Below are 22,130 nucleotides of genomic sequence, written 5' to 3' on the forward strand. Positions count from 1 at the left end.
ATCAGTGTATAAAGGTAGACAAAACTAGACTCTTAACTACACGTTCAACCAGACTTCTTTATTTATTTAGGTGAAAGAGTCCTCTGTAATATTTATTACAGAAGGACAAGGTGTTAGGGTTCTGGCCCCTCCTCCAGCTATGTGACTGCACACGCGCTGTTCAATAGCCAAACAAGGGGCCTTATGTCCTACGTAATCCGTGCACTGCATGATTGCGCAATGTGTGCAGTGTGGTCATGCAATCTGCTCATGCGTAGTGTAGCTTAGCAAGCCCACATGCGCAGGGAAATCCTTAAGAAGTGAATCACAGACCCCCCTTTCCCCTCCTTCCTCTTCTTCCTTCTCCTTTTCCTCCCCACTCTCTCTCCTCCTCACATGTCTTTCCAACAGGCCTGGCCAAGCTATCTTCTGTTTTTCCCCCTGCCTTCTAATAAAACTCTGCTCTGATAATGGGTTTTGTCTTTCTCCTGAGCTTCCTTGCAGAGTGAAAGTGCTCCATTTAAAACCAGCACGAGCGCTGTCTCCTGGAACTTTTGGCCCCATGTCTACCATCTTGCAAATTTTTCAGGCTGGATGTGGTGAGACTTGCCTAGAATCCCAGAACACAGGAGTCAGGGGCAGAAGGACTGCTGTAATTTGAGGCCAGCTTTGGTTACATAATGAGCCTCGAATCAGCCAGGCTAAATAATAAGATGCTGTCTCAAAAAATCAACAACAAAAACAATGACAACAATAAAAAAAACCCAACCCTTTGCTCTTTCGATAGATATCCATGTGTGAGTATGTGAAGGAGTGATGGACATCACTTAGACATTGTGAATGTGCATCTTCATTCTTGTTTCAACAGTAAGAAGCTGGGGGATGTCAAACAAGATAATTTGCATCTCTGGAATTCTTTATTAATTGTTTTAGTTCTTTTTCTTCACAGCTGTCTTTGTGTTTAGTGTATTGCACAGTACCTACCATAACAGGAGATCTAAGTTTTTCCAGGCTAAGGAATAGTGTTAATAGCAATAGACAGTAAATGTGAAAAGGAATGAAGATATTCATAACATTAAGCAACTCAGAAGAATTCTATTTGGAGCACATTTTATTTGCTTTAAATGATACGAGTCTCAATTCACAGTCTTCAGATTGCTCTTGAGGATCCTAACATTTTTTCCCCTTCTATTCAGTATCAATTTTCTTATTTAAAAAAATAATACAACTACACATATGGTAAAAATATCAAAAGCTTATCTAAACAAAGTGATAAAAATAGAATATCCTGTGTCTATGTGAGCTAATTTTGTCTGTGTGGTAGCAGTGGGGCTCCTCTTTGGGTACTGAATCAGGCATTTAGGAGTACCTTTGCTAAAAGCTTGACTCTTCACTTGGGCTTACAAATAACTAAAGGAAGGATGCAAACCCAGCTCTCTGCCTCCATTTTTGTGTCTACAGTTTAGATGGAGTCACATGGAGATAACTAATTATCCATAACCTTTCCTTTCAAGTCACCTTGAATTCTAGGAAAAGCAGAGGTCACAGAACAGACTTCACCATCCAGGAGAGTACAGATATGCATGATGGCCAGGCTGCACCATAAACAGTTAACACACAAGTTTCTGGATCACTTTACAAAACCCATGATCTGTCACAGTAGTGAGAGGGACCAATGTTGAACAGGACTGCTTAGGTGTGAGACTCACCACACTCTGTGTAAACCCAAGGCTCGTGCTGGTATGCTGATGACAGATTTGAGGTTGTCGGACCCTATATCTGTTCCTCTCCCCAGTGTGCCTTCACTGAATATAAATGTAGATTTATTTTCTCACCATTTCTTATTCTTTAATCCATATGATAGAGACAAGTGGCCAAGCCTAATCTGTTGGATTTTAACGCACAAAGTTGGATGGGTAAGAAAGGAGTGGAACTGGGAGGAGTTGGGGAAGAGTAAATATGGTAAAAGAATATAGAAATTTTAAGGATATATGTATGTATATATACCCTGTATCATGTTTTTATTGATAAACCAAAGGATAAACAACAGAATGTATCTGATAGATGAGTATGCTTTTTTTAACTAGACAAAAATTGCCACAGCAGACCCTTTGGTTATGTCTCATTTTATAAAACCTATCTGCAAGGAGTGCTGGTATGGAAAGGGATTATAAATAGAAGGTTGTCAGCCAATCAATGTTGGTCAAACATTCAGTAAATTTGATAATACTGCACCTGGCGTGTGTGTGTGTGTGTGTGTGTGTGTGTGTGTGTGTGTAGGCTATGTGTGTTTGTACATGTTTGTGTATATACACAAATGTATACATGGCATGTGTTTGTGTAAGTGTGGATATGCATGGATAGGCCAGAGGTTGACATCAGATGGGATGTGTTCCTCATTTCTCTGTACCATAACTTTTGAGGCAGAGTCTGAGTGCAGGGCTCCCTACCCTGTTAGTCCAGCAAGCCCAGTGTCTGCCCCTTAGAGCACCGAGGTGTCTCCTGTTCTGATCTCCTTTCCTTTAATGATATTGCAGATAGCTCTTCATATTATTAAAACACACCAGCATTAAATAGTTCTTAATGGCTGCATAATCTTCTACCTTATAACTACATTAAAATTAATTGAAACAATTCTCTCACACTTGACAGGATCTCCAGGTTTTATTGTATTAAATACATTGAATACGATTATAGATTCATCTTTTCTCTGACCTCTTTTGCCTTTTCCCTTTTCATTTTGACTCTTAAAAACATCTGCAAGCAACAATAGTGTGGGTAAATAAATAGTGTGAGTAAATAAACAGCTGTTCAGGGACTCTACAGGCAAAGTCCTGAGAAAAGGGTTTTTCATAACCCAAGAACGTGGATTATATCTAAAAGATGCAAAACATCTTATTGATTTGGTAAAACCAGAGAAGCAGTTGATAAATTCAGAGATAGAGAGTTGCTTCAGTGTGGTGTTGCAGCCGGTCACGTCCTGTGCATGGTCACTCCGCAAAGATGCCTGAGGAAACCCAGACCCAAGACCAACCCATGGAGGAGGAGGAGGTCGAGACTTTCGCCTTTCAGGCAGAAATCGCCCAGTTGATGTCCTTGATTATCAATACTTTCTATTCAAACAAAGAGATCTTTCTGAGGGAGCTGATTTCAAATTCATCAGATGCTCTGGACAAGATCAGATACAAGAGTCTGACGGACCCTAGTAAACTAGACTCTGGGAAGGAGCTGCACATTAATCTTATTCCCAACAAACAAGATCGAACCCTTACTATTGTGGATACAGGAATTGGAATGACCAAGGCTGACCTGATCAATAACCTTGGTACTATTGCCAAGTCTGGTACCAAAGCTTTTATGGAGGCTTTGCAGGCTGGTGCAGATATCTCTATGATTGGCCAGTTTGGTGTTGTTTTTTACTCTGCATATTTGGTTGCTGAGAAAGTGACTGTGATCACCAAACATAATGATGATGAGCAGTATGCCTGGGAATCCTCAGAAGGGGGCTCATTCACAGTGAGGACTGACACAAGTGAACCAATGGGCCGTGGAACAAAGGTTATCTTACACCTGAAAGAAGACCAAACCGAGTATTTGGAGGAATGGAGAATAAAGGAGATTGTGAAGAAACGTTCTCAGTTTATTGGCTATCCCATTACTCTCTTCATGGAGAGGAACGTGATAAGGAAGTCAGTGATGATGAAACTGAAGAAAAAGAAGATAAAGAGGAAGAAAAAGAAAAAGAAGAAAAGGAGTCGGAGAACAAGCCTGAAATAGAAGATGTTGGTTCTCATGAAGAAGAAGAAAAGAAAGATGGTGACAAGAAGAAGATAAAAGTACATTGATCAAGAAGAACTCAACAAAACAAAGCCTATTTGGACCAGAAATCCTGATGACATTACTAATGAAGAATATGGAGAATTTTACAAGAGCTTAACCAACCATTGGGAAGAACATTTGGCAGTGAAGCATTTTTCTGTTGAAGGACAATTGGAATTCTGGGCCCTTCTTTTTGTTCCAAGACGTGCTCCTTTTGATCTGTTTGAAAACAGAAAGAAAAAGAACAACATGAAGTTGTATGTGCACAGAGTTTTCATCATGGATAACTGTGAGGAGTTAATCCCTGAGTATCTGAATTTCATTAGAGGAGTGGTGGATTCCGAGGATCTTCCTCTAAATATTTCCCGTGAAATGTTGCAGCAAAGCAAAATTTTGAAAGTTATCAGAAAGAATTTGGTCAAGAAATGTTTAGAACTATTTACTGAACTGGCAGAAGATAAAGAAAACTACAAAAAGTTTTATGAGCAGTTCTCAAAAAATATAAAGCTTGGAATTCACGAAGACTCTCAAAATTGGAAGAAGCTTTCAGAGCTGTTGCGGTACTACACATCTGCTTCTGGAGATGAGATGGTTTCTCTCAAGGACTATTGCACCAGAATGAAGGAAAACCAGAAGCACATCTACTTTATCACAGGTGAGACCAAGGACCAAGCTGCTAACTCGTCCTTTGTGGAATGTCTCCAAAAGCATGGCTTAGAAGTAATCTATATGATTGAGCCCATTGATGTGTATTGTGTGCAACAGCTGAAGGAATTTGGGGGTAAGACCTTGGTGTCAGTTACCAAAGAAGGACTGGAACTCCCAGAAGATGAAGAGGAGAAAAAGAAACAAGAAGAGAAAAAGACAAAATTTGAAAACCTCTGCAAAATTATGAAAGATATTTTGGAGAAAAAGGTTGAAAAGGTGGTTGTATCAAACCGATTGGTGACATGCTGTATTGTCACGAGCACATACAGGTGGGCAGCAAACATGGAAAGAATCATGAAAGCTCAAGCCCTCAGAGACAACTCAACAATGGGTTACATGGCAGCAAAGAAGCACCTGGAGATAAACCCTGATCACTCCATTATTGAAACCCTACGGCAAAAGGCGGAGGCTGACAAGAATGACAAGTCTGTGAAGGATCTGGTCATCTTGCTGTATGAAACTGCACTTCTGTCTTCTGGCTTTAGTCTGGAAGATCCCCAGACACATGCTAACAGGATCTACAGGATGATCAAGCTTGGTCTAGGTATTGATGAAGATGATCCTACTGTGGATGATACCAGTGCTGCTGTAACTGAAGATGCCACCCCTGGAAGGAGATGACGACACATCGCGCATGGAAGAAGTAGACTAAACTTCACCAGAACTTTGTTTGATCTTACCTTCATTCCTTCTCTGATAATATATTTTCCAGGATTTTTGTTTATTTTTGTTAACACTTAAAACATCTGTTTGGCATGTAAACTAAGGGGAAGATAAAATTTCTTTCTACTTGTGATACTGTGATACTATAGGTTTAATTCAACAGGTTGGTAGAACATTTGTTGTAAGACGTAATGTAACCTATTAACTTTGTGGTCTGAAGTGTTTAGCTGTTCAGAAGCTGGATTCCTTAGTAGACCAAATAATTTGTCACTTGGGAGTATTCTGAGATTTAGCTTCATGTTTAAAAGGAAAAAAATTAAGATGGCTTAAGTTTCATCTTAAAATTTTCATCCCCTGTAGTTATTCTGCATGTTGTAGTCTTAGAAGAACACAAGCTAAAACAGAAGAATTCCCCATGTGTCTTGTTTTCCAAAGTACTGAGAATAAAACCCTACACTTCCTTAGGTCTTGTAACCCATTAAGTCTGAATGGAACTATAGTGCTTGGTCATATTCTACTTTAAAAGGTAAATACAAATGAGATTTAAAAAAAATTCAGAGATAGAGGGAAGGAAAGTTACCTTTTTTTTTTTTAAGGAATCAGGAACTAAAGTAATACCTTTTGGATGTTTAGTTAAGGGATGGAGAACTTTCCAGACGTGTTAACTTTCATAATCCTTTCTGTTTGGAAACATAGTTTCACTTGGCATTGAGTTTCTTACTCTACACAGATCGTCAAGGGAAGCAGGGAGGTAGTGTGTCTCCTAGCTCATCTGTCAGGATGTGGGATAGGCATGTCAGAATTGAATGCTTGGCATCCACTCTAGCTGAAAGCAGAGATGGCAGATTTCAGCTTCCAGTAGAGCAAAGGCAAAAGACTGATGTGGACACCTCTTCCTGCTACCCAGTGTGCTTTAGAGATGGGATTAATTGCTCCTGGTTTTGCTTGAGAACCAACAGTGTCTTTACAGAGACATGCTCAGAACAGAAGGTTTGAAACTTGCTGAGTATATTAGCTCACCTTATAAAAGGGTTTTAAATGTCCACACTTTTCCTCACATGTATAGGGAGCCGAATGGAGAAGCTGCCCTGTGCTTCAGATATGGATATTTTTAATGTTTCAAAATGAGGTTAATTTTTATGGTGATTGTTTTATGGCTGAATTTCTGTTAGGTCTCAGACAAGTTGAGGGCGATGGAGATGGATGGGGTGGAGATGAAGGAACAGTGCTGACCTTTTGGAAAATCGCTCATCCTGTTGTTTCATCTGTAGGTGCTTCTCAAGTCCCAGCTCCATTCAATTCTCAGTTCTACAGCAAAGAATTGTCTTTAAAAAAATTATTGTAGCTATTTCATTACCGATGAGTTCCTCCACCAGAGGGGGCTTGCAGGCAGACAGAGGTGGTGGAAATCATTCCGTTCCCAAGCTTGTTTTTCTGACTTTTCCTGAGTTTAGTTTTAAGCAACCTCTCCATTCCATCTCCTGGGAGTCCTATTTCCTGGCAGGAGTCAAAAGCTGGAAGAGTTAACTAGTCTTAGTGCCTAGCACCAGGATACAGTTTGGTTTTCATGCTGATTCAAGTCCTGGGAACAATAGGAAGAATAAACAATGGCTTCTTAGTTATCAGGAGCTAAGGATTAGCAAATATGTGAATCATCACCCAGGAGGAGCAGAAATCTGCGTCCTGAACCTCAGAGAACCCTCCATTGGGCTGGGGTAGGCTCTGCCCTGCCGCTTCTCAGCTTCTACGGTCTCTTTGGTTCATGAGCCTTTCCTGTGACAATTGCCAGGTCTTACATTTGAGGTGCAAGGTTAACATCTACTGTGTCTTGGAAGAATTCACTGTGAAGATCTAGAAGGATGTGGGGCTAGGATGGATTCTGGGCATCTACCTGTCTGGGTTAGGACTCTAATATACCTGAAGGTCCACAAGAACTTGATCCCTGTATTCCAGGGAACCTGGCTAATGGTAGCAGCATGCTGATTAAATCCACAGAGGCTCTTTCTTCATTTGGTACTTTAGGATCCATTAAAATAGTGACTTTGCCCCTTGTTTGGAGTGGAGAGCACTTTGTTTGCAATAATACAGAATTTAGACATACTAAGAGAAAACTGATCCAAATGTTTCCTGTGTCTTTTTGTGTGATGAAATGTCAAGCAATACCCACATACTGCCTGCCTGTGACCTGCCCACTGCCTGAATGGTGCAAGTGGTCTTGGGCCAGACTGGAGAATGCTTGCAGGTAGACAGGGTGGCTTGTGATTTTGGGGTCAAGCTCTAAGGAACATGGTAAGTAAGGACACCATTCTTGATGCCTGTGTGTTGTTAGGTGGGTATGGGAGAAAAGCTTGTCCACAGCATTTTACTACTTTGTTGAAGCACAATTGCAGACTTACAGCGTAATTAATTAAAATACTTTTTGCCTCATCTCGAATACCAAATAACACATCTTCATATTCTCTCATACACAAAAGCAAGAAACATGATATTCAGGGAAAATTTTGGAAGTTACTCAATTTGTTAGAGATAGAAAGTCACTCTTAAGTGGGGAAGGGACTCTTGGATCCCAGCAAAAGTAAGCAACACTTCCACTCTCTGAGACAACTGTTGAAGACCTTCACTTACGTCCACCCCCAGCTCCCATCCCAGTTCTCCCACTAAGCTGATCCCCTCATTTAGATTACTATGGGGAAATAAAAGCAAGCAGAGACAACCACCTCATCTCCCCCAGCCAATCAATCTCCAAGGCTGCCTGTCTTCGTAACCACCACCAGCCTCTCTCACTGGTCCTCTGCACAATGGGTAAAGCATGGTGGTAGATCTGTAGCATCCACAGGTGGGGTCCAGTCTCTCGGCCCCGTTTCACATCCTTCAAGATTTGACCTTTCTCTCCATCGCTGCATCACATGCTGCTCTCCTGCTCTCTTGCTGTTCTGCAGAGAGGCCACACGTGCTCCGCTATCAACGTCTTTGTATTTGCTGCTGCTTCTGTCTGTCTTTCCCTCTATTTGTGTCTTTGCCTCCATCATACTCGGGGTTTAGCTCAGCCATTATCCCCTGAGAAAAATCTGTCTTTCCTACCATTCCTACCATAGTGGTCCTCTTCCCTTAGCATTCTCTGTCTCTTTAACCTGCTTTGATTTTCTTTACGGGGCAGGGCACTCCCTAACAGCATATCATAAATTCTCATTCATCTGATTATTGTCTTAGTATAATTTCCACAAAAGTAGGGATTTTGGCTGTCTTGTTTATCTCCTTCTCTTTAGGGCCTGGGACACTGTTTCCCATCAGTGTTTACTGTTGGAGCATTTAGCTTGATGATTGATTGTTGGCTGTATCGAGTGTCCCGATGGCTGTGGCTAAGGTCTTGCACCTGGCGTCCCTTTGTGGTTGTCTCTCATCACCTGGCTGTGCCCGAAAGGTCTGGAAACATGCTTCTTCTGTACGGTGTCTCAGAATGGCATCTGGCTTTTCGTTTGATAAAAACACATAATTTGCATATTAATTCTTTGTGCTTTCCTCATTAGCCCATGACAATTAAAATACACCATTACTTTGCCATATTCTTATTTAGAATGTCATATCAAAGTCTTCATTAATTAAATAACTTGATTAATTAGAACCTTATTCCAGGCAATATCATTCAGTTACAAATCACCCCCACTAAAGAGCAATATAGCATATGGGGGACATTTGTGATAACAATTGAGTGGCCAGATGTGCACAGTGACATGTAGAAAGTCATAAGCTGTCACTTTATGTGACCATTTGGTGCCAGTTACACTGAGAATGGAAGATAATTGATAGGATAAAAAGAAAGACGAAGCCAGATGTGGCCATTGGAAGCACGGCTCAACTGTCAGGCTGGCATCTAGATTTTTCCAAACATCAGTGGGGATTTAAAAAAACCTTCTAGAAGAGATTCTCACATACTCTTTGGAGATGTCAATTTCTGTCTGGGGATTTTAGTTTGAGAAACACTGTATAGGTGAAGTTCTGACTTCTTGAAGCACGAGGCTTTCCTTCATTTGATCTCAGGGTGAGTTACAGTGAGAGGAGCTAAGATGGGAACAGAGAGGAGAGAGTCAGGAGATGCCCTGGAGAGGAGACGAGAGGAGAGAGTCAGGAGATGCCCTGGAGAGGAGACGAGAGGCTTGGATGCAGGAAGGGATGTGTAATAAAGCAATGATGATTTCAGGATTTTTTTTAAATTAAAATTTTAAATTTATTTTACATATCAACCACAGTTTCCCCTCCCTCCTCTCATCCCATTCCCTCCCCTGCCTCTCTTGTACCCCTCCCCCCATCCATCCACTCCTCCATCTCCATACAGTAAGGATAAGGTCTCCCATGGGAGTCAACAAAGCATGGCATATCAAGTTGGGACAGGACTGAGCTCCTCCCCACTGCATCAAGGCTGAATGAGACATACCACTATAGGAATACATTCCAAAAGCCAGCTCATGCACCAGAGACAGGTCCTGGACCCAATTGCTAAGGGTCCCACAAACAGACTACACAAAAGCTACACAACTATCACTCACAAGCAACAGGGTCTAAATTGGTCCCATGCAGGCTCCCTAGCTGTTGGTCTAGAGTCTGTGAGCTCTCACAAGCTCAGATCAGCTGTCTCTGGATTTCCCTGTCATACTCTTGACCCCCCTTTCTCATATAATCCCTCCTCCCTCTCTTCAACTGAACTCCTGGAGCTTGGTCCAGTGCTTGGTTGTGGATCTCTGCATCTACTTCCATCAGCTACTGGATGAAAATCCTGTGATGACAATTAGGGTAGTCACCAATCTGATTACAGGAGAAGGCCAGTTCAGGCACCCTCTCCACTATTGTTAGGACTCTTAGCTGGGGTCATCCTGTGGATTCCTGAGAGTTTCCTTGGCACCAGATTTCTCCCTAACCCCATAATGGCCCCCTTTATCAAGACGTCTCTTTCATTGCTTTCCCTCTCTGTCCCTCCCCCAACTCAACCATCCTGATGTTCTCATCCCCCATCCTTTCCCCTATACCCCCCTCACCCCCAGTTTACCCAGGAAGACTCATCTATTTCCCCTTCCCAAGGTGATTCATGAGTTGCTCTTAGGGTTCACCTTGTTACCTAGCTTCTCTGGGGCTGTGGATTGTAGCCTAGTTATCCTTTACTTTATATCTAATATTCACTTATGAGTGAGTACATACTATGTTTGTCTTTCTGGGTCTGAGTTACCTCACTCAGGATGATTTTTTTTTCTACTTCCATCTGTTTGCCTGAAAATTTCATGATATCATTAGTTTTTATTTTTACTGCTGAGTAATACTCCATTGTGTAAATGTACCACATTTTCTTTATCCATTCTTCAATTGAGGGGCATCTAGATTGTTTCCAGGTTCTGGCTATTATAAATAGAATAATGCTGCTATGAACATAGTTGAGCAAGTGTTCTTATGGTATGATTGAACATTCTTTGGTTGTATGTCCATGAGTTGTGTGATTCCAGGTTTTAATAATAACAGTAACAATGATGAGGCTGAAGAGACAGCTCAGTGCTAATCTTACAGAGGATCTGAGTTCAGTTCCCAGCAACCATGCCAGTCAACTCCTGACTGCCTGTAACTGCAGCTCCAGGGGAACCTGGCACTCCTGCCCTCTGCAGGCATCTGGGCTCATGTGCACATTATCCCCACACACTGAAAGAGAAAGAACAATGCTGAGAGAAGTGGCAGGTATATCAGCAGAGGCACATGAGAAGTGCATTCAGTTACTTTAACCTAAATAGCTAAAGTGGGCCCAGCTAGCTCAGTTGGTAGAGCACGAGACTCTTCATCCCAAGGTCATGGGTTCATCCCCCATGTTGGGCACCAGATATTGAGGGATTTATCAAGGCAACTCCACATAGTTAAAAAAAAAAAGGTTTATTTTGTGGTAACTTACACCCAGTAAAGTGGTTGGTTACAGGATCTTGGAAAGGTGAGGTGCAGTCTAGCAGGGTTCTCTGGAGAACTCTGACTTGGTATATATTCCAGCATCCAGGATCACCAGGAACCTAGAGAGCCGGCACATCTGGATCTGAGGTCTTAAGGGCTCCTGTCTCGGCCCCGCCCCAGGGGCAGGTCATAGGTAGGTATGGCAATTACGATAGTACTTCCAGGTCAAAGCTGGAATAGCTACCCACTACAGTAGACAGGCTACCCTTAATTGGGAACTGTTGTTATTTGCATAAAATTTTACTATTGATTTAAGAGAGCATAATCTTTGGTTATGTTTAACCTACCAATTACAATAGATAAATTCTAAGTCAAGGATCAATACAGGGATATTTGTCAGGGTGTGCTGAACTTTATATGCTTAGAGGAAAAAAAACCTTAAATTTTGGAAGACTGTGTATTAATTAAAGTGGTTGATATTAAGGTACAGTTTGCCACTGGTAGGACGAAATATAAAATAGATTAAACTTCTTTATTAGGGATAAAGATTTAGTAGCTGTAGAGATGGCCCAGTGGTTAAGAGGACTGGGCTTCAGTTCCCAGCATCAGTGTCAGATAGCCAACAACTTCTTATAACAGCAGCTCCAGGCTATCTGAAACTCTCTTCTGGCTCCTACAGGCACCCATACACAAACGTACTTACACATAATCAGAAATTAGTAAAAATTAAAATTTAAAAATATTTCTTGATGAAGATTTTTAACTTGGATAGGGTGCAGCTATATTTTCCTATAAAGTCTCTGTAAGGGACTTCCCTACTAAGGATAATGACATGGGAAACAGATGGAAATTGACATATCACACAAATCACTTCAAATAAATTAATTAATGTCAGACAAAATATGCTTCAAAACAGAATCATCATTTCAGATAGAGGTAATATTTAACGATGAAAGAACAACCCATAGGGAATGTCTGTTGGTTTTGAATCTACACTACTTGGTAGTACCCTTTCAGAAGTCCATGAAGTGAAAATTGAGAGAATCACAAAGGATAGAGAATACAAATAGCCATACTCTGAGAATCTGAAATATTTTTTGTCACCAACACAGATAAACACACTAAAGCATTTGAAAGGATAAAGAAAAATAAATTACACAGGTGATTAGCTGGTTCAAATGGACATATGTAGAATTTGATGTTAATTCCACTAATAAAAATATGCACCATATAGAAACCCTTAACATTGATGAATAAAGTTGTATTGTATATTTTTTTTATCGCAGATGGAAAAATTTGGGAGTCTAGAAATAGAGCAAAAAAATCCATACATCTGGAACCTAAGAATCATACCTTAAATGAGGCCCAAATCAAAAAATGTTTACAGAAATTGGTAAATACTTTTACATTTGTGTGATCAATTTGAATATGTACATAGTAGATGAGATTATAAACTCATAATTGATGTAAGAAATAAATGAAGATTGGCAATTTGTGAGGTAAGCATTCAACCTAAAATGAATGAATAATGAGACAAAGTAAATCCAAAGATGGAAAGAATGATTGAAATATTAGAAAAACAAAAGGCTCATGTCTGTAATCCTAAGACTATGAAACAGTAGGCAAGAGAATTATTAATTTAAAGCCAGTGTTATATACATAGTGAGATCCTATCCTTAAAAATGAGGGAGAGACAGAGACAGACAGACAGAGAGAGACATGTAGAAATCAACATCAACAAAGCAGAAGATGATCCTTTGAAAGACTGAAAATTGAAAAATGTTCCTCAAACAATTGATAAACAACTCCTTCTCTGTGTGTGTTAGTTTGTGTGTGTCTTTCTTTTTATCTCTATATCTATGTGTATATATGGGAAAGAATAAATAGTATTAGAAATGGAAAAGAGGACCTAAATGTAGGTATTCTAAAAAAATAAAAACTCAGAAGAGTATACTTGTATGAGTATCTTCTTTATGTTATTGCATGAAAACACACCAATAACTGTGAATATAATGACACAGTCTAACTTTGTGTCCTGACTAGAGACTGAGATTGAGAGCACAGATGCTTAAGGTGTCAGGCTTTCTAGAAGGGAAATTCATTCACCCAGTGTCTGTGGAACACTGCCCTGCAGTGGGAGTGATGCTGGTATTAACATGTTGTCCACAATGAGACGGACTTTAAAGAAATAATTACAAAATAGGCAGTTATAAAATTGTAAATGCAAGTTAGATGACCGTGTGTAACAAGGTGCCTATCATAATAGGTCAAAGGGTAGATTAGCAAAAGTTACTCAAAAGACAACTGTTGGGACACCGTCCAGAAATGGAGTCCTTTGAGGAGAATTCTTCATGCTTGTGAGAGCACTCCAAGAAAACAAGTCTTATGACCTCAATTTCTTATACATCTCCCAGGACCATACATTAATACCAATATCACAGTATAAGAGATTCCAAAATTTGAAAGTTCCGCAGACTTTAAAAGTTCAGACATTAGGGCTGGGGAGATGGTTCAGCTGTTAAGAGTACTGACTGCTCTTTCAGAAGACCTGAGTTCAGTTCTCAGCACACTCATGACAGCGCACAACTGTCCAGTTCCAGGGCATCTGGTACCCTCACACAGACATGCATGCAAGCAAAACACCAATGCACATAAAAAAATCTTTAAATAATTCAAGTCCAAAGTCTCTTTAAAATATTCAAGATACTTGGTCAACTGTCAGCTCCTGTAAAATAAGTTACTTTCTTACCTCAGGAGGGATGAACCAGGGCACAGTCACAATTGAACAAGGCAAAACCAAATGCCAGCAGTATAAATAACTCAGCATCTAATGTCTGGGATTCACTCATGATCTTCAGGGCTTTTCCAAAGGACCTTAATCCCTGTCCAGTGCTACTTGTCACAACCCTAGATATGGTGGGACCTGGCAGAGTGGAAAATAGATCTGACAAGTAGGGTGGACTAATGTCTCATGCAATAGCCAACTTTATTCAGAACCCAAGACAATTTCTACCCTGAGGGTTAGTAATGGTCACACAAATAAAGTTCTCATGAGTTCAAGCTGTTCACAATATCAAGGACAAGTAGAATGTGGCAAAAATGTGTTTTGAGAAAGACATAAACATTTAATTGTAGATCAATGACAAGCAATAATGATTAATCTGAAATAAACTAATATACATTGACTACACCTGGGAGGAGCATGGAAACACATTCCATGAATAATTGTATGTTTCGAAGAAACTGAGGTCACGTCTTCTTTTCTTGGAATATTCACATGAGCACGCAGAATTCTCCTCACAAGACTCCATTCCTTGACTGTGGTCTGACAGATGACATTTAAGCAGTGACCTAAATGACTCAAATTATCTAGACAAGGAGATGGTGGTACAGGGTCCAAAGTAAGAACCACAGGGGAAGTCAGTATGGAAGAGATGGAGGACCAAGGTTGTAGGTGGATAGGTTAATAGGTATGCACACAATTTCAGTAATTGCCATGGAATATGAATTTCTCTAAGTCAAATACAAATTCACACATCTCTGTGAAATACAAACATATCTCTCTCATTAGTAGCTTTAGGTAAATGCTTATGATCGCTGTCTGTAGAGAAAGCACAGACAAACATGGACGGGGGAGAAGTATAAACAGATATCTTTCAGGATTATGACTGCTTCTTTAGAAGAAAGAACAGAGACTGTGAGAGTCAAAGTTATGTTTTAAGTTTTAATTACTGTGCCTAAGAGATCCATAAAACAAAATGCCTCTAACCTGTAAGCCACTTGCCCAAGGACAGGTACTTTCTGAGGCTGCCAGAGGCTGTTGTCCATAAAGATAACAAGCCACATGCTTTCACTTTCCTAAAGAAATTTGGTTGACCCAACTGCACCAGATAGGTGGTAGGTACATGGGCAGGAAGCACATCAGGATATGTGATTAGCACCAGTTGGATGAAGGCAGGATGTACATCAGTATATATGATTAGCACCACTTGGATAAAGGCAGGAAACCTTATGGGTTTCCCTTCATAAACACCTGGCCAACATGGGTATTGGCCATTTTCTGGGAACCCTGGAATGTACCTGACCAGAGTCTATCATCCTGACCAGTATTTATTTAAAGCTTTCTTCAAATTTGGCTTAAAATTGTGGTAGTGGTCTTATTCTTGCATGATGGGGCTAACAAGATGTCTCTGTCCATCCAATGGAGATGGCAAGAGATCCATTTCCAAGAGTTTGCCAGTTTACATTAGCACTGTTTTTATCTGGAATGAAATCTTTGATTAAAAATATCAGGGAAGAAATTTTAGAAGTGAGCAGAGTGATGTCATTCTATGGGGGACAGTGGTCAAATGCTGCTAATCAAAGTGAGCTGCATGAATCAGTTCAGGAACTGGGAGGTGAGGTGCTGTGAACATGTGGTTAAGGACAGCAGTGTTCGACACAGAACTGGTAAGATTCTGCAAATGTGAGACATGCCCAACTGTAAGCACACACAGTCTCTCAGTGACTTAGTGAAAAGGGAAGACAAAGCCAGGACTGCATATTTTAATATTTGTATGATGACTACCTGTTGGAATACTAAAATGTGCTAGATTTAATAAAATATTATGAAATTTAGTTTGCTTTTACATTTAAATGTGTTTATTGGAAAGATTAAAATTACATATATGAATGTGTTTATTGGAAAGATTAAAATTACATACATGAATCTCATTTCTATTGTTCATTGCTGGCTAAAAAATATTTATGGCAAACTAGCTTTTACCACAGTATTATATTCCATATTTTATTGAGTTATATACATGTGTCATAAGCCAATAGACATGGAAAGCAAAAAATATAGTCAACTAGTTTGACATTGGAGGTAGTTTGTGAGGTGATTTGTGAAACATAATTTTCAGAGTACTGAACTTACTTAAGGGAAATATGTCCATTTCTGAGACCTCCATGCAACATGCTAAGGAACTGACTCTTAGGATATATATGTGTGTGTGTGTATATATATATATATATATATATATATATATATATATATATATATATATAGAGAGAGAGAGAGAGAGAGAGAGAGAGAGATGTTATGTAACCACCATATAGTTCTTAGGTCTGTTTTTGACTATATAACTTGTATATTGGAGTTTGAAAACCATAATAAAAACTAGAGTAAAGAGTCTGCTTTCTAATGTCTAGATGAAGAGCACTCTGTTATCAGCTAGTGGTTATTTTGAGAATTGAAAGGCATGGTGTAAGGAAGCTCATGGTTCATGTTTGCTACATTGCACCATTGGTAATATATTTAAATAATAGCCTTCCTTGGATTTTATTCTATAAAATTGACTTATTTTTCTTTCGAATGGACTAGTTAACATTGGACTTAGAGTTTGGCACACATGAACTTGTGATTTACAAGGCAATTTTTCTCATCAAAACCTAGGCAGAACCATTTATTTTAAAACCAATATTTATTTTACAATGGGAAGATGGAACAGATTAAAGGAGTATAAAACCAAGATAAATCACCCAATCTTTATCCCATAGAAAGTCCCTTAAATGGCTTTTAAAGCAAGGGCAGTAAAATTGCCTCCAACTTGGTTGGGTGGTTTTCTAGCATGTGGCATAGTCATGTAGATTCAAACCTGATTAATGAAGAATTTGTAGAAATGCAGCCATGGTCTGTACACACCTTCTCAAGAAAGCATGCACTGTGCTCACTCCTAAGCTGAGAGTCTGAGTTTTGCTCATGTGCAGAAAGGAATCCAGTCTAAGAGTCTCAGCTTTCAAGTCAAAGACCTGAGACATAAAATAGCCTAGTAATCAGTTTTATATTAAATGTTTAACAAAATATATTTATATTTATTTTTATTTTACATGATTATATAATATTTCCAAATAAACAAATTTTTATAACAACTTGCTTGGTTTTCTCATTCATGTCTTGAGTTATAATCATTTCTATAGTTAAAAATAATGGAGTTGTGTTTCTCTGTGTTCTTTAATGTCTTCTAATGTTCATAAAGTTATATCACAGGGAAACTTGGGACCAAATATATATATATATAAAACACTAAAGTAGAAATAGTCTTTGAAAAGGATTGATCTGCTGTGGGTCTAACAAACTGTACAGAGCATCCTGTTGTGGCATGGATGTCTCTAGCCTATCTGTAGCTAATTCCACTCAAGGTAAGGGTTGGCAAACCTTTTCTCTGAAGGACCAAAGAGTAAAACTCACAAGCTTTCAGTTGTATAGTTACAGTAGCATGTGCCATGATGGGGTTACTGTATGAATGAATGGGTGTGCCAGCCTCAGTAGCACGTGTCATGGTTGGGTTACTGTATGAATGATTGGGTGTGCCAGCCTCAGTAGCACATGTCATGGTTGGGTTACTGTATGAATGAATGGGTGTGCCAGCCTCAGTAGCATGTGTCATGGTTGGATAAATGAATGGGTATGCTAGCCTGTGTAGCATGTGTCATGGTTGGGTGAATGAATGGGTGTGCCAACCTCAATAGCATGTGTCATGGTTGGGTGAATGAATGGGTGTGCCAGCCTCAGTAGCATGTGTCATGGTTGGATAAATGAATGGGTATGCTAGCCTGTGTAGCATGTGTCATGGTTGGGTGAATGAATGGGTGTGCCAGCCTCAGTAGCATGTGTCATGGTTGGGTGAATGAATGGGTGTGCCAGCCTCAGTAGCATGTGTCATGGTTGGGTGAATGAATGGGTGTGCCAGCCTCAGTAGCATGTGTCATGGTTGGGTGAATGAATGGGTGTGCTAGCCTGTGCAACAGTACTTCTGTATATGGGAACATTCCCTGACAAAATAATCAGAGGTTGTGGCAAAGAGCTATCTGTGGGATTGTCTCTATGGTGTTATTCAGTGATATGGAAAGCTCGTAGGAGCCTTTACTAATTAAAAGAGAAACCAAGTAGCATTTAGGATATGAACTTAAGTACATGTATCAGGTTATATCATGGGAAATTACCTATAATTGCTTCTTATCTGCAAAATGAAGATTTTCTATTATAAGCATAAGATTGTGTGTGTGTGTGTATTCTAGAAAGAGACTGAAAAATATTAACCTATAATTTTTCATTATACATACATTATATTATACATTATGTCATACAATATAGGAATACAATATTTTGTTCTACACTTCATTATATATTCATTTTTCACAATGAATATATTTTAATTTGCAAATAGAAAATGGTGTTTTTTAGGAAAAAATGTGTTACCCTTCAATTGTGTCTAATCTCTGGTGGAAGTAGGGAAGGGGCATAGTTGTGGTTCTCTTTTCAGGAGATGGGCCTCCTGGGAGGAACTTGGAGAGTTGTTTTTCTATTGGCAGGGCCATTCCTGTCATGGCAATGGATTCAGGATTCTGTTGCCAGTGTACAGTATGTGCTCCCTCCCACTGGTGACTCCATCTCTCCTGATGCCATTCAATGTTCAATTCATCAAGTAAACTCTTTACACATCAAATAGCTGCATGACTGAGACTGGGTTTGGTGTGAGGATGTCTACAGGATGGGAGTGAGTGTACTGGTCATGCTGACATGGGTACAACATTGCAAATGTTAGGCTGCTTTTGACATATTTGATTTTATGTATTGGTCTTGTGAATTTGTTTAATGAAGTTTATCATTGAGAAATGCATCCTATGCTATATTCTGAGAACATCAAGGCCAAAGGAGCCAAAATCCAGTGAGGAAAAATGCGTATAAGGTAGCTACAACTTCCATAGAGGCTCAGAGCGACAAACCTGCTCTCCCCCACCCAGTAGGAAGCAGAAGGTCTTCCAGTTGGAGATGGTAACCCTTTTCATTTTCAGTTCTACCAGTCTGAGTTTTCTGCCTTCCACTACTGCTTGCTCTGTTTTCTTCATTGCTTCTTGTCACCTGACAGAAGCACCGTGGGAGAGACTGTGACACAAGAGACATATTTTGTTTTTCATTTTTTATTTTCCTGGCTACTGGTATTTAACTTTCTCCTGGAGTCCTCATTGGGATGACATTGATTTCTAGTGGCTTTGGAAACGCCCTGAAGAGATAGCTTGTCCCTTAGTCCAGCTATGAGGCTGGAGTCCCATTGTGCCAGAGACAGGAACTGGCATTTGTGTGTGACTGTGCGACATGTCCCTAATGCTGGCGGCTTCTCACAGTGACAGCCAATGGGACATGCTGCAGTCAGACTTTTCACCGGAGAGGGGCTGATAGTCTGTAAGCCTGCATGTTTGGCTTATCATAGTCTAAAAATGTCTTTCACTGTATTTTAATGTAAATGTTCAACTGAACATTTAGGAATGATTTCTGCCTCATTTTGAGCACAAATCAGAATAAGCATATCTCTACTGGAGTCAAAGAAAGAGTCTCCATGGCTTACACTACTTCGTTAGAGTGAAAATATTTTCTCAGAAGCAAGAGTTACTGACTAAATATAGCTGCAAATCAGAGACCATTGCTACCTCAAACTCTTGTGTCAGCTTTTTTCATGAATTAACATCATCTGGAATTTATATTTCCTACAAACTATTTGTACAATTTCCCTTCTCAGTAGGTGAGAGAAAAATCCTAATTCAATACACATTCCTCTGTCACTTTGGGGCTGATGGGGAATGTTTTTTAAAATATATATTTAAAGAAATCCCTAAAGCAATTGGTAAGACTATTGATGGATTTTGAGGTTACACATCTCAAGGAAGCTTTTGGTGTAGAGATTGAAAAGCCTTCAATTCACAAAATGTTGATTGAATCACTTTGATCAGCAGGACAATTTCTAAAAAGTTAAGTGAATGCATTTTGGTCTCATCAATGAGATACATCAAGAATTCTAAAGTATGTGGAATGCTGCTAAGAGAAAACAACATTTCATTTTTCTTTGTATTTAGAAAAAATGAAAATTGCTTTCTTTCCCCTTGAGGTCATGTTATAAAAGTTTATAAATATTATGTTGAGTGTTTAGGTGTTTGTGTGAGCAGCGCTCATTTTATAAATCTGACTGTACAAAGAAGGCAATTAATTTTTAGAAAATTTTCAGCCACAAGACATGCTGAGCCTAGAACAAAATGATTCATTTTCTGTATAGGCAATAATGTATGGTATAAAAATTAGGAGATGTCACACAGAAAAGGGAAAATGAGTGTAGATCAATAATTTAATTTAGCTCTGACCTGGCTTAGTTCTATCACATGGTTCATGATTTTCCAATGAATAGACTCCTAACATTTTACATATAGCATCTCGGTTTCCTATTGATTTGCTCTAACGTACTCTTCATTTCACAGGAGGAGTAGCACTCAAATCGGTAACAAACACAGTGTCAGCCTGCGTGCCAGCACAACATGGCAACCTGTCCACGTTATTTTCTCTATTTTCAGAACTCCATTTTCCTGGCTAATCTTTAAAAACCAGAGGAGAAACTGGCAGTGCTGGCTACTCCCGGCTCGTGCCGGTCGGAATGAGCGAGGGCAGCCTGTGCCGGTCGCTTTAGCGTGCAGACTCAGTCTTTTTACACTAATTAATTGCTTACTGAAAGTGGAACCCTGCACATGCTACACACGGTGTACCTTTGTTCTGGGTAAAAGTGTTAACTTTTAATGGAATTAAGTGGCTGTTTGGACAAGGGACCCTGACTATTAATCAGGAGATGAATGATTGACTGGTGTTCATGTTTATTAATTATTCATGAAAGCTCAATTATAGGGCCCACAGCAGTACATTACCTGTTTCACAAGTACTTGATATGTGCTCTGTGCCATTTCCTGATGTTCTGTGATGGGCAAGAGCAGCAGCCCCTGTCCTCATGAAGCCTGCAGAGCAGTGAGCACAAGAGACAGGAGTCAGGGTGTGCTGAGATGCTTAGAGGCTAGCTCTTCACAGGACTGTTTTGGCTTGCTCCTGTAGAAAATGACTATTTTTTGCACAGATTTCCTGGTTCTATGGAAATTCAATCTAGCCCATTCTAACTGCTATCTAAGGAAATAGTTTGTATAAAATAGTCTAAGAAGCCACTTCTAATGCCTGGAGAGGAGTGTGTTCTTGGTAGGGGCAGAGGGGTGGCATATCTGGACTATAGTTTGAAGCTTCTTCAGTAATGAATTGCAAATTATTCCTGGTTCCTCTGTTGGTTCTCATCCTATATCTTGTGCACAATCATAACGTTTTATTCCCATTATTTATACCCATTATTCAGAACAGTTATAATTTTCCACTTTGTGTGATTTTTTTTTATTATTAGTAATGGGCAATTGCTATTAGTCTCTGCACCCTGACAGGACAATTGTGTTCATTGTTATTTTTCTAGCATTATCACAAAATCAGGGACAAAATGGGTGAATGAGCATTTTCCTTGTCCCAAAAGATTTGGAAAGGATGGATGAGTTAAACCTTTATGTTCATTAACAGCGGCTGTCATGGCTCTTTCCATTTGTCTCTGATTTCCAGTTGACACACTTATTCTGTCACCTTATTTCTTATCGTCTGGAGCAGTGTGCCCAGACCCTGGAGATGTCCGTCTCCCTTCCAGTTCATTTCCTTTCAACACTGTGTCACATTCCTGTCTTACCAGGAGTTCCTGGGAGGGCTCCACTGCAGAGAAAGAATTAACCCTGGCCTGGGTCTGCAGGAAGGAGAAAGTGTCCCCCATGGAAGTGGGGCCATGAAAAGTCTCCTCAGAGGTGCTCTCCAACACGGCCCATGGACTTTGCCCAGACCATCTGGGCTCCTTCGCTGGGGCAGCCTTCCTTCGATGAATTTTAACTTAACTTTTGTTTCCTAATTACCACCCACTCAGTCCTGCACCACAGCTCTGGGCAGGGCAGCGTATGAAGTTTGGATTTGCAGGAAGAAGTCTGGGTTCCACCTGCCTTTTACAAGTCCTTACGAGGCAGAGGGCTTCAGTGAAATTTGGTACTCTGGTCTTTTTATTTTATTCTTTATTAAAACATTATTGTAAAGAAACTGCAAATGAAAATGTCACACTGTGATACACCTGGTATATTATGTACACTCCATGGAAGACCTCACACAAACTGGATGGATG

General features: G+C 39.9%; 1 protein-coding gene and 1 pseudogene across 7 annotated transcripts in view; both read left to right on the forward strand.

The window, feature by feature from the left end:
- Positions 1 to 22,130, forward strand: part of Fhit (fragile histidine triad diadenosine triphosphatase) — a 1,536,882-nt gene that overhangs the window by 288,128 nt on the left and 1,226,624 nt on the right. The gene's annotated exons all lie outside the window — the stretch shown is intronic.
- LOC143267272 (heat shock protein HSP 90-alpha pseudogene) lies at positions 2,844 to 5,302 on the forward strand (annotated as a pseudogene).

This window comes from Peromyscus maniculatus, chromosome 9, assembly GCF_049852395.1.
Source record: "Peromyscus maniculatus bairdii isolate BWxNUB_F1_BW_parent chromosome 9, HU_Pman_BW_mat_3.1, whole genome shotgun sequence".
Lineage (NCBI taxonomy): Eukaryota > Metazoa > Chordata > Mammalia > Rodentia > Cricetidae > Peromyscus > Peromyscus maniculatus.